Genomic DNA, 11,785 nt, shown 5'->3' with positions numbered 1-11,785 from the left:
GAATCTTCACATCTCCAAGTGCCACAAGACATGCACAGCAAATCTTGGAGACAACCAGAGAGGGGCTCCAAGGTGGGTTCAGAGGTGGGACGCGATGGTGCTGCTTCAGAAATGCTTCAGTGTCTTCAGTTTGCCTCAAGCTTAGAAATTCTACTTTTTAGGGCATTTTGACACTTAGCAATTAGGTGGAGCTTCCTTCCCTTATTTAAATAACACACAAATCCTTCTAGGGCAATCAGGAGCTGAGAAAAAAAACAAAACAAAACAAAACACATTGATTTGGGAAAATCTGGGAGCTTCAGATTTTGAACTTTAGCTTCCGATTTTATTAAGGTGTAAAACTGCTCCTAACCTGCATCAATTAGGACACAGTTTGCTGGAGAAAGCCAAGAGCACAGTTCAGTTCTACTCAGTGCAATGTCCAGTTGCCCCTAATGACCTTTCACATAACAGAGACTATTTCAGTGTTCATGTTACATTGATGCACCACATGTGACAATAATACAAGGGATTCAAAATTTGGAAACTACTTTTTCTGGCAGTTTTCAAAGACAGAAGGAGAAGCCCACTTTCACAACAGAGCATGTTCAAATAAATGGATAAATAAAAAGCTATTTCAACCTTACTGGCTGGTTCTACTATGATAGAAATCCATCAAATCTTTGAGAGAACCCAAGCAGCTTACTTTGTATGTTATATGCTTACACCCAGGGTACATTACTCAGTGCTTGGAAGAGAAATTGGTGGCATCCAGAGATCAATTTCTTTCTTTTTGCAAAGGATTCAGCTTCATACCAGCTTTGATGCTCAGTTTTACATAGCACAGCGTCTGCCAAATGACAGCAATCTCCAAGCACAGGTAAGAATCCCATGCCAAGAAAATACAGCGGTTATTTCTTCAGCAGTTTTTAACAAATATGTCTTAGCTTTTCAACATATCTATTAATATTACCCAGTCCATTACTCTGCATGAGATCTCCAACTTGAAAGGTCTGTCAGATTTGAGGTATTTTAATCCATTTTCTTCCAACTCTCTTTTTGATAGTTGGAAAAAAAATACACTGATGTCTTCATTTGTATGTTATATATCAGTAGTTAATTTCAGAATAACCTGCCATAGCCTAGAAAATACTATTACTGTTGACCATTTCTCGAATGTTCCTTGCCCAGGACACTTCCTTGACTGTGATAAAGCAAGCACCAAGGAACTGCAGTGATCCAGAAAGTGTTTGCTGCCTCACATGAGGGCCAGATTCTCATCTTTATTATAATATTATTTCTTTCAAAATATTATGTATGAGACAAGTCTTTTGATATTCAATAACCTGTTTACGGGAAATGACTTTACACAAAACATCAAATGACTTGACAGCAAATTGAATTTGAAATATGATTTTTTAAAATGCTCATGAAATTCATATTGCTTTAAATATAAATTAGTAACAGTGCCAGAAGGGATGAATATGTTTCACTGCTTGACTGCAGATAATTCAAATGTACAGTTTTACCTACATTCTCAGTATTCATTGTACTTTCCTATTAAGGGGTGAACGAGCCTTCTTAGCTGCTCTGTTGCCTGGTCACACATTTTCTGGGAATGTCAGGAAGCAAAGGGGTAGAAGGAGAAGCCTTTGCACAGGCACACAGCTGTACCAGTGCCAGTCCAAACCTGGCTATGCTGGATCTGCAAGATCCCAAAGGAAGACAGACATCTGTATGAGGTGAGGATATAATTTTGGTTTCCCAGCCACCTTGTCACCCTGGTATTGTTATAGTCACGAGAAAATTCTGCCTGATTAAAGTAGGGATTTGTTTCAGCAGTAAAGCTAAAAGAACACTTTGACCGATCAAGGTAGTTAAAGTGGGTTGATGATTATGTAGTTAGAATAGGTATTTGTTTAAACTACAAAGTTAAGAAAAAGATTGGAAGATATATTTGTATAAGCACTTAGAGAAGGCACGTACCATGCTCGAGAGAAGAATTAGACAACAGCATGGGGGATAATAGCTGTGGTCAGTCCACCATAAGAATAGGCCATAACTCTTCTTTTTTCTTTATGTCAAAATTATATAGGGGCAATCCAATGTCTTATGTGGCGTGATAGTGGGGAACCAATCAAGGTGATGGGCAGAGTAAAAGATGATCATCTTATGCATGCTCATATGATTTTGCTTTGTTAAAAACGTATAAATAGGTTGTGAAAATGTACGGGCGTTGGAGCACAATTAGAGGAGCTCCCCTCTGTGTCTCCCAGCGCTGTGAATAAAGAAATGCCTGCTAATCCGCAACTGCGTAGATAAGTTTTTCTCGTCATGATTGCAACCCCATCAACAGTATCAAGAACATTAACTGCCCTACTGAACATGCATGCATCCAAATTAAGAGAGAAACTACATTCTTATATCCTCTGATCAAGGTTCACGCTATAGTATTTTCCCCTCACTTAAAGAAGTATTGTGCATCCTGATGAAAAATAATTACATTCGTCCTAAATTCTTCCCACAGCTTTAAATGGAGTGAACATTCTTTATTTTCGGCCCATAATTACTCTGTGCTTTTCAAGATTTGCTGCCTGCTACCCCAAAGTGAAGCTGCAATGAAACATGCAAATTATTTTGAAAAGTGTGCTCCAAAGAGGAAATAAGCTCAACTTCAGGATCTTACCATCATTAATAAATTCATACAGGAAGTAACAGTAATAATAAAAAATAATAACAATACACTTTTGATGGTTCATACTCCTCTGATTCTCGCCATAATAATCACACTCCCACAGATGAACAGTCTTGCATAAAATTATATCCAAAATCTCACTTAAAATTGGAATTCAACCCCTTAAATGAGCAATAACTTTTCCTTTGCTTCATTACCTCCCATGCACACAGACAAATGCCTCTGGACTCCCTTTTTCTGCAGTAGATGCAAACCATGAGGCAGGCAACGTGATCAACCAAGAAGCAGCCTAACTACTGATCTCCACAGCCAGAACCCACGTACTTGAGACAGTCCTCAAAGTCCCAGTCCCTGCACAGCCGTGTGCTATCTACACATCAGCTCTTGTTTCAACCTAACTACAAAATATTTAAAGACATGGTAAAGTGCTGCAGATGTGCAAAGTTTAATAGTTCTTCAACAGAGTGTGACAACTAAAATAAACCTCTCTGCATAAAATCACCTCTGTGTATTTTTCCACCCTCTATCAAATTACAGGATCCCCAAATTATGTTAAGAGAAGCCCTGTCTAAAATGTGAGTTGCTGTATTTCATCAGCTATCAGAGATGACTCAGGATTACAAGTACTGAAATAAAATGAACATCCTGTTCCAGTTTCTTTAACTAAATTCTCTCCCTCAAATAGCATCAACAAGTGACTCAGTACAATGTCGTAACAAACAGTACTTTTGCTACAGCAATGTACTTGGCAAACAGCAACTCTCGCAAATAAATCAGTCACTTTTTACTGTAGCTGCTAATCAAAAGATATTCGTATTATCTTGGGGGAAAAAGAAAAAGGAAATAATGTATAATAACCAGATGGCAAGTAAACAATGTCATTTCCATAATAAGAGAAAACTTCATCTGCATTTGGATGAACCAATAAATAGTGTTTAGGACTATATTTGGCTTCAAGTTGTGACACTGATGTTATAATGAGAGTGTTTTGCTCTTTGATCTCACTGACACCAGCAAAAGGGACATCTTTTTCTCTTTCATTTTTTTTGTTAAAATATCACAAGTACTGATGACACTCAGAGGAGAGAGAAAATGGTTTATGGCAGAGCAGCACCCTAGATCAGAATCACCTGTGCAGTCAATTAGCATTAGGTACAAGCTGTACCTGTACACTCTTCTAGGCAGTTCTTAATACACTAGATAGACACAGTGCAACTCTCCCAGATGCCCAGTTCCAAGCAGTGACTTTACTTACACTTCACTGCTACCAAAGCATCCATTTCTCTGCACTATTGTCTGAACTGCAAGTTTCTTACATTTCGGAATCCTAGTGAAACCCTCAAAGCCTCTTCTCAAATAGTGACCTTGTCCTGAGCAGTCAGCCAAGTTACCACACATTACGTTTTGCATTATATTTGTAAAAACCAAAACACGACCTATCTCATTACAATATTGAGATCTTGGTAACTAATTCTGGATGAAAGGACATGTCATTTGGAGAACCCATTCATTTTCATCAAACAAAAATCTCAGTAAAATAGCTCCTTCTCACCTGTAGCTAACTCAATCATTAGGTGCAGCTAACTTAATTAGTTATAATCCAGAGATTACATGGGATAATAGCATGCTCTAGTAAGGAAAAATTATGTTCAGCTTTTGAACATGTGGATTTGTGACAATTTCCTTAGAGGGGAGCATGCTTTATAAAACTGTGGATTCAAACAAAATAGCAATGTTAATTATTTACTGTGACAAGTAAATATGAAAACAGTTCTCAGAAACCCAGGAAACTAACCTTGCTGTTTATTTGGCCGCCCTCTTCCAAACGTCAGGTAGTTATTTTGAAGCTTGGATTTTCACCAAGCAGTGGAAATGCCAGGAGACCCATACAGCCCCAGCCCAGCGAGGAGAATGGTGATGGCCCTTCAGGAGAGACCAGCACACCTGCTGCGACAGAGCTGTAATAGCACACAAATGAGGCCAGGGCAGCCATCATCATATGGCACATGATGGTCAAAGGGTTTCAGGTTCTCATCAGGAGTGCTGCAAGCAAGGTGGCAGGGCTGTGATGGGATCAGCAGAGGTGAAGGTTTCCTTTCTTGCTGCAGACCAGGAGAATAACAAAAAAATTAACTTGTTTTTGCCTTCTCTACAGCCTTTAATAACGTCCCTAGAACCCCCCCATCTTCAGCTGCCTACTCGCCTATCAATTAACCTTCCTGATCTGCATGTTGTGGTTAGCCTAGTCAGATATACAAAACTCAAGCAACACACAAAACCTCCTATTATTTAACACCTTGTTTCACCCTGACAAACAAAAGCAACATCTGTACTGCTCCCCCACTTCACCTGCCAGTTTTCTGCTAGATTTTTCAACATCAGAGTTTCACCATGTGAGACACAGCAGTCTCCCTCAAAAATTAAACAGGCAGGAGGACATTGGATTTTGTAACCATACAAACATAAAAGAACTAGCTAGGAAAACTGAGCAGAGATTTTAGGGAGGATGATGCCAAGTTTGAAGGTTTTAGTGAATGGGGTTGCTTTTATTATTGGAAGTGGTAACCTATCCTATGTGCCAGTGGAAAGCAAATTCCCTCCCCTTACCCCCACACATTTGCAACACTTATTTTTTTACATCTAAAATCATGCAGTGGTGGCTCAGGCATTCCCACGGATAAGTATTTGGCTTTCAATCCTCTCTTTTCAACTTAAGAAACAAAGTTGTGGTCTTCCAAATAGTTTTACAGTGACTTCATATTTAACTTGCAGACCAGCAGGTCAGAATACTTTTGGTCATCTTTAATACACTTACTTATGTGTTCAGATATGACCATATAAAAGCAAAGGCAGTACTTGCAGAATGCCTTCTGTAAACCACATAAAAGTTAGTTGTTTTGTCTGAAAAGAATTATTTGTTCAAACCCTAACCAACTTCATGCTATGGATCTATACACAGAAACATGATGAACATACACCAAGCAATTTTAAGACACTTATTCTACAATGATGCTACCAGAGTTTGGTGTTTCCTTAAACAACTGTACATAGGCTGATGCATGGAAATAAATGCATTTTCATCTTGTGAAACTAAACATTTTTCTACTGAAAAGAATGACATACTGTTCTTAATGTAGATCTGTTTTGAAAAGGAGACAGCTGTTGCTCATTCACTTACCCCACTGCTGTCATAGCCACTAACAGCCTTTTACTGCAAATTCAGTAAATCCCAAATAGTCTTGGAATATTCAGATTTTGTTTGAGACCCCTGAATGAGAACCTCCAGGAAGTGGGCTTCACGGCAGCTAGCACACTGGGATGCCACTTTCTCGCCCAAGGCTTCTACATCAAATGCACAGTCCAATTTTTCAATAGTTCAGAGGTTTCAAGCTGTCCTAGAGTGGTATCTGAGGTCCTAAATGCTGCCACCAGCCCAATGCACGATTTCTGAGCCCTCACCCAACTGCCCACTCCTGGGAGAGCCCAGGCTTCCTGCTCTGCTGAAGAGTCCTGCTTTTAATGGGTTTCTTCAACAGTTCCTTCTGTCACTGCTGAGCAGATTAAAAAAAAAATCTAACTGAGATTAATTACAGTAATAATTAAAAGCTGACCTTCCAGCAGCTTTACAGCTTAGCAGCCAGACATCTTGCCTTCTGAAAGAGCCCATCCTGCAAGTGGAAGGTACAGTTTTGTTGCTGTAGTTATCCCCACTTAGTTACTCTTCACTCAGTTACAGATGTGCAGTTTCACTTACTTTATAAATCACTACCTCAAAACAAGACCAAAACAACCATAACCACTCTCATTTTCCATTTGTAAGACTCAGTGCTTTTTCTCGGAAGCCAAAAAACATTTATTTCACTGGTAAAGTGAGAGCAGACTCTGTTTCCTCCAGTACTAACCACTCTTGTCCTTGCATACAGAGATATAAATCCAGATGCTAGAGATAACCAGGAGAGACAAAACTTACCCACTCTAGATTTAATTTAATCACTTTATAGCACAGGTTAGAAAAGGATCCCTTTAAAACAGCTTGAGCTAGCCCAGAGTTAAAACAAGATACCAACGTCCCCACTTCCCGGCTGAGAGCCCAGCTCACCCAGGCAGAGTGGGGAGGAAGGGCAGCAGGTGACCTGACCCACTGCCTCCTTCATACGCTGCCTTCACTCCCTGAGGCCTCGGCCACAGTATGTACCATGCAAATACCCTTTGCACATCCAGCATCAGAGCACTACATGGTTTTCTGGGTGGCAAACAGCCACTAACGTGAGCCACAAGTCCAGCAGCCGCTTCCTTGCCTTCCCCTCCATCACTTCTCTCAAAAAAATAGGTGTAGCAACAGATATTTCCAGAGCCAGCCAACCTGGTGAGACAGGCTCTGGGCTTTGGCATTTGGAAACACTGCAGTCTTGGTTTAAGATATTGTGATCTGCTGTATTTGATATATTGATCCTGCTCTAGCAGGGGGGATTGGACTAGATGATCTTCAGAGGTCCCTTCCAACCCCTACCATTCTGTGATTTTGTTATTTGTTCAGCTCTTTTCCCCCACATCTTGGCATCTCATTGAAATGGGCTTTACTAGGCACTTAAATAGTAGAGCTGTAAAGAAACCAGCTGGTTAATTTGAAATAGTGCAGTCCTTACAGCATCTGGCGATTTCTTGAAACACACACAAAAAAATTAAATTGTATCACTTTTTCTACCACATCATTAGTTTTATTTCCAAATCCATATTCTGAGGAAATAAAAAGTCTCAATATCCTTTCTGCATTAAGCTACAAACTTTGCAGGACCAAAAGGAGGTACTACATTACAAAAAGAAATGTAACAGCAAGATTACAACCCCACTTGCAATCCAAAGCCACGAAGATGTGGCTGTCCCTGCAAAACTACATTGTGTCACTAAAATGGTTGCTATCGCAGGCCATTGTTAGCCCAGGTCAAACACATATCAATAAACAACATCTAACATATACCTATACAGGTCTTAGCTGTAGTCCTCTGGAAGGGACAGTGTTAGATGGTGCCGAGAAGCTTCTGTGGGGCTGACAAGGGATGAGCTGAGAATGGGGGCAAGATGCTGCGCCCATGATGCTTATGTAGAAGGAGCAGAGACAGGCAGGATCCTGAAAGCTCCGAGTCGCAAGACACGCCACAAAGCAAGGCTGGAGGCAAAGGAAGGCAAAAATCATCTATAAGCCTATTTCAGCTGCAGACACGAGAGCAAGAAAATTTTGAAGGAAGAAAGGGAGTTATTGTCCTGTGGGAATTATACATATGTAGACATTCAGCTGTTTGAGTGACCCCCTTTTCTGTAGGATCAGGTATTGTTTAGACAGCCTGAACCACAAATCCTTTCAAGGCCATGAAGCCAACCAACAAACTCTTATCCTATCGTTGTCCTCAAAACCCGCCCATTGAAAGGGTACTCCACAGTTCTCGCTCAGTGTCCTGTGCCCCATCTCCCAGTGCAAGGCATGACGGTGACATTCAAAAAGACATCCAGTCCCACAGAGGGCCAACCAGCCAGATGTCAGAGACACAGAGTTACCCCAGCAAGTCTGCGGAGTATTTACAAAGCAGTTTGCTAAATTATACAAAGAGAATAATTTGCAATGTAATGGTGTGTTTGCATTCTGAATATCTGATTTCCTGTTCAACAAATAACCTAAACACTCCCAACCAAATGAAATGTAGACAAGACTTAAAACGTTTGAAGAAAAGCACTCATCCAGAAAATTAAGGTCAACATGGAACAGATGGTGCCTCTGAAAAATGTGGCTTCAACATTTATCTTTATGTAAAATAAAAATCTTTTAAAAACCTCCGGCTGTTTGGTGACAGTCCTACTTGAAATATTGAATCTCACACTCCATGGATAATAAAGAAGCACTAAAAAATTACTTCAAAATACTAAATCTAAATAAGGTTCTCTCAACTACTGTGCAATAAGATTTTTGTAGGCATGTAAATACATATCAATAAAAGATAGATTCAATCACTTCTGTAACCGCTATAAATATTGCAAGTGCTCTCCCCATTTCCATAAATATGACCCATGACTCCCAAGTGAAAAGCTTTTTCATTTGCAACAGTAAGGGAAAAAATGATCCTTTCTTCTTTATCAAAGTCTTTTGAAAGGCTGAATTTGAAGCCCAGTGTACAGGGAGCTGTGAACAACTCGTTACAAGGATGCACGAAATCCCTGCTCCAGCCTTGGTGGATTCGGTCAATGGGATTGTGGGAGGATCAGCTCTTACACTGGAGGGCAGGCAATGTCATATCAAGCTGGGGAGGGCAACAGGGGCTCTAATGGGGCAGGCCTGCAAATCACTTAGGCAATACAGAAATGAGCCAGAATGAGCAGATATAATTAGAGACAGACCTGTCAGACACTCAACAAGTAATAACAGCTTAGAGAGAAATCGGAATTATATTCAAATTGAGTATTGTGCATGGAATCAGACGTCAAGGTGAGAGAGAGGCAGGGAAAGGCTTGGCAGGACAGCAGGTGAGACCCCTCCATGGCTGCTAGCAAAGACTTTCTCAGGACAGGTAAAAGAAAGGGCAGTCAGAGAAAACACAGAGCTGCACAGCAGGGATCTTCCAAGTTTACCTGAAACAAGGAAAAAAAAAACCTAACCCAAAGTCCATACATCCTGAGTCAGAGTGAACCAAACATTTTTGGAGGAAGAGAAAACATCCGCAGTACCTAAAAATACAGTCCCAGGAAGACCTCCTCCCATGCGTCACTGGCAGAGCACCCAGGGCCAGCCAGGGCCCTCTGACAGGCTGTTACTTCTGATCATAGGCTATGCACTTCACCCAAATCGCTGCACACATCACCTGAGTCCCTTAATTCCTAAGGGGCCACTTCAATGCCTGGACTGAAGAAGTAGCCTGTGATAACAACTACAAGTCAACAGCTTTGGACATCAAAGCAGCCATAGAAGGAGCTATTTGCTCATACCACCTCTCCTAGAAAGATAAAAATTAGCCTAGTGAAAATAGATTGCTGAAGCACATCCACAAACCCACAAAGTAATTACAGATCTACTAGCATTTTTTTCTGATGGTCACCAGACATTCAACAGAGTAACCAATATCAATGCACTTCTTTTTACTTCCAGCCATTTGCATGTACTAGAAAGACCCATATATTGTAAATCATGCCTTTAGCTACAACACTGATGACGTTGCACAGAAAGCTTCTGCAAATCCACTTTGCTAAAAAAGCTACAGGAAGCTTATTACAGCAATTTTCCTGAGTTGATACATCCTTCTTATTGGCTTCATGATAACCGATGTTTTGGGTCCCGCTTCCTTTAGAAATTACCTCTGATTCCCTGCACTTCTGGGGAAAATAAGCTCAGCAAGAACATTTGGACTCAATGTCCCTAGAAATGGGCCCTGCCACCAGTAAAGCACAGCCAAAATGAAACTAGACTGCACATACCATGGAAAAAGGCTTTCAAGAGTGGCTTTTGAACAGGAGTTTCTTGCATCAAGGTCATCCCAGACCACAACACAGACAGTTCTGATAAGCAACAGCACAAGACCAGCTCACCAGTCTCACAAATAGTAGAGAGTAGATCAAGTTATCTTTCTTAACCTGTCTAGGGTTTTTTAAAACTAAATTAGACCTTTGAAGAGAAGGTTGTGTGGATTTTGTTGGTCCTATTGCATAGCCAAGCCCTGCTGCTGCACATAGAAATATCTATCTGCATCAGGCCTTGACTCAATACTTCTAAAAATAAAATAAGTCGTATTTATTTGTTCCTCCAGCACCTGGTGTTTAAAGTTATTTCTTGGCAACTTCTGTTCTTGGCATTTAAACATTTTTCATATTCAGCTGAAGTCTGACAGCACTACTGGTTATCCTTCTCTGCCTCGCTAATAATTTGGTTGATGGCATGCAGGTGAGTCTCTCATAATTAAAAAATCCATTTGCAAAGTTTGCATTAGGTGATCTGAAAAAACAGAGCACTCCATTCAAAGGTTAAATATAAGTAGGCTGCAGAGCTCCATGAAAATATTGCATAATTTAGAGATAAAAATAGTTTTGTTTTATTCAAGCTAGGCTGGATAGGTAAATTTTTACTGCAATCAGCCTGAACCTCATCTCTCCAAGTTACATGCTCAAGTTGATTACAGAAAATTAAATTTAGTATTAATCAACCTACAAGGAGGAAATTACAAAAATTAAGCTAATGCATAAATCATAGAAAATAATGGTGGAAATGGCTACAGGAGATCATTTAATGCATCCTCCAGCTATCCTGGTTTGGGGTATCGCCCCCACTCCTGCCCTGGTAGGAATGCAGCAGCAGGACTCGACCAAATCAGAAGCACCAGCTCTAACAGATCAGTTGCTAATGGCTGGCCTTGGCATCCAGTAAGATGTATTTTTTCCTTTTTTTTCAGGGGAAAAAAAAAAGCAGCAAGCTCCACGGACAGGTCCTACACAAGCAGTTTCTACACTGTGCCCAGCAGCCAGCACAGCCGTGTCCAGAGCCACAGCTTTCCACTCACATGCTCAGAGGCACCAGTAGCTGGTGCTGGGGTGGAAGAGACGGCCTTGTCCTACCTGCTGTGAGGCCATGCAGCTTCACACAGACCCTGCACCGCAAGAGCCAGAGCTGTGCAATGGCAGCACAAAAGCATTCCTTGAAGCAGCACTGGTGGGCAGGGCAGGGGAAGAAGCAGCAGCCTCTCCTGACCATGCCCATGAGCTCTCCACGTCTGTCAGATCGCTTGCAATTTTGGGCACAGAACTGCAGCACTTGGCACCTCTGGAAGAAGAGCAAACTCACATACACAACTATAAAGAATCCAAGCTTGGGAATATATATATTCTTAAATGTCTCAATTTAGAAAGAAAAATCTACACATTGGCTGTGGCTTTCAGTTTTTCCTCAGAATTCAGTGTCTTCATAAATTATGAATTTAGTACCTGCTAGATCTGCCCTACCACCTTATCCTGATTTTACAGATGAGAATGTGCTGCCTGCACAGGACCCAACCCAAATCTTGCTTGAAGTTGATGGGATCTCCCAGTGGTTCCAAATTTCCCAAATAGTTGTCCATTACTTTACAAGACCATTTCATT

This window comes from Mesitornis unicolor, unplaced genomic scaffold (assembly GCF_000695765.1).
Source record: "Mesitornis unicolor isolate BGI_N332 unplaced genomic scaffold, ASM69576v1 scaffold19450, whole genome shotgun sequence".
In the NCBI taxonomy this organism is placed as follows: Eukaryota; Metazoa; Chordata; class Aves; order Mesitornithiformes; family Mesitornithidae; genus Mesitornis; species Mesitornis unicolor.
The sequence above is the reverse complement of the archived record's forward strand: the minus strand, read 5'-3'. Positions refer to the sequence as shown.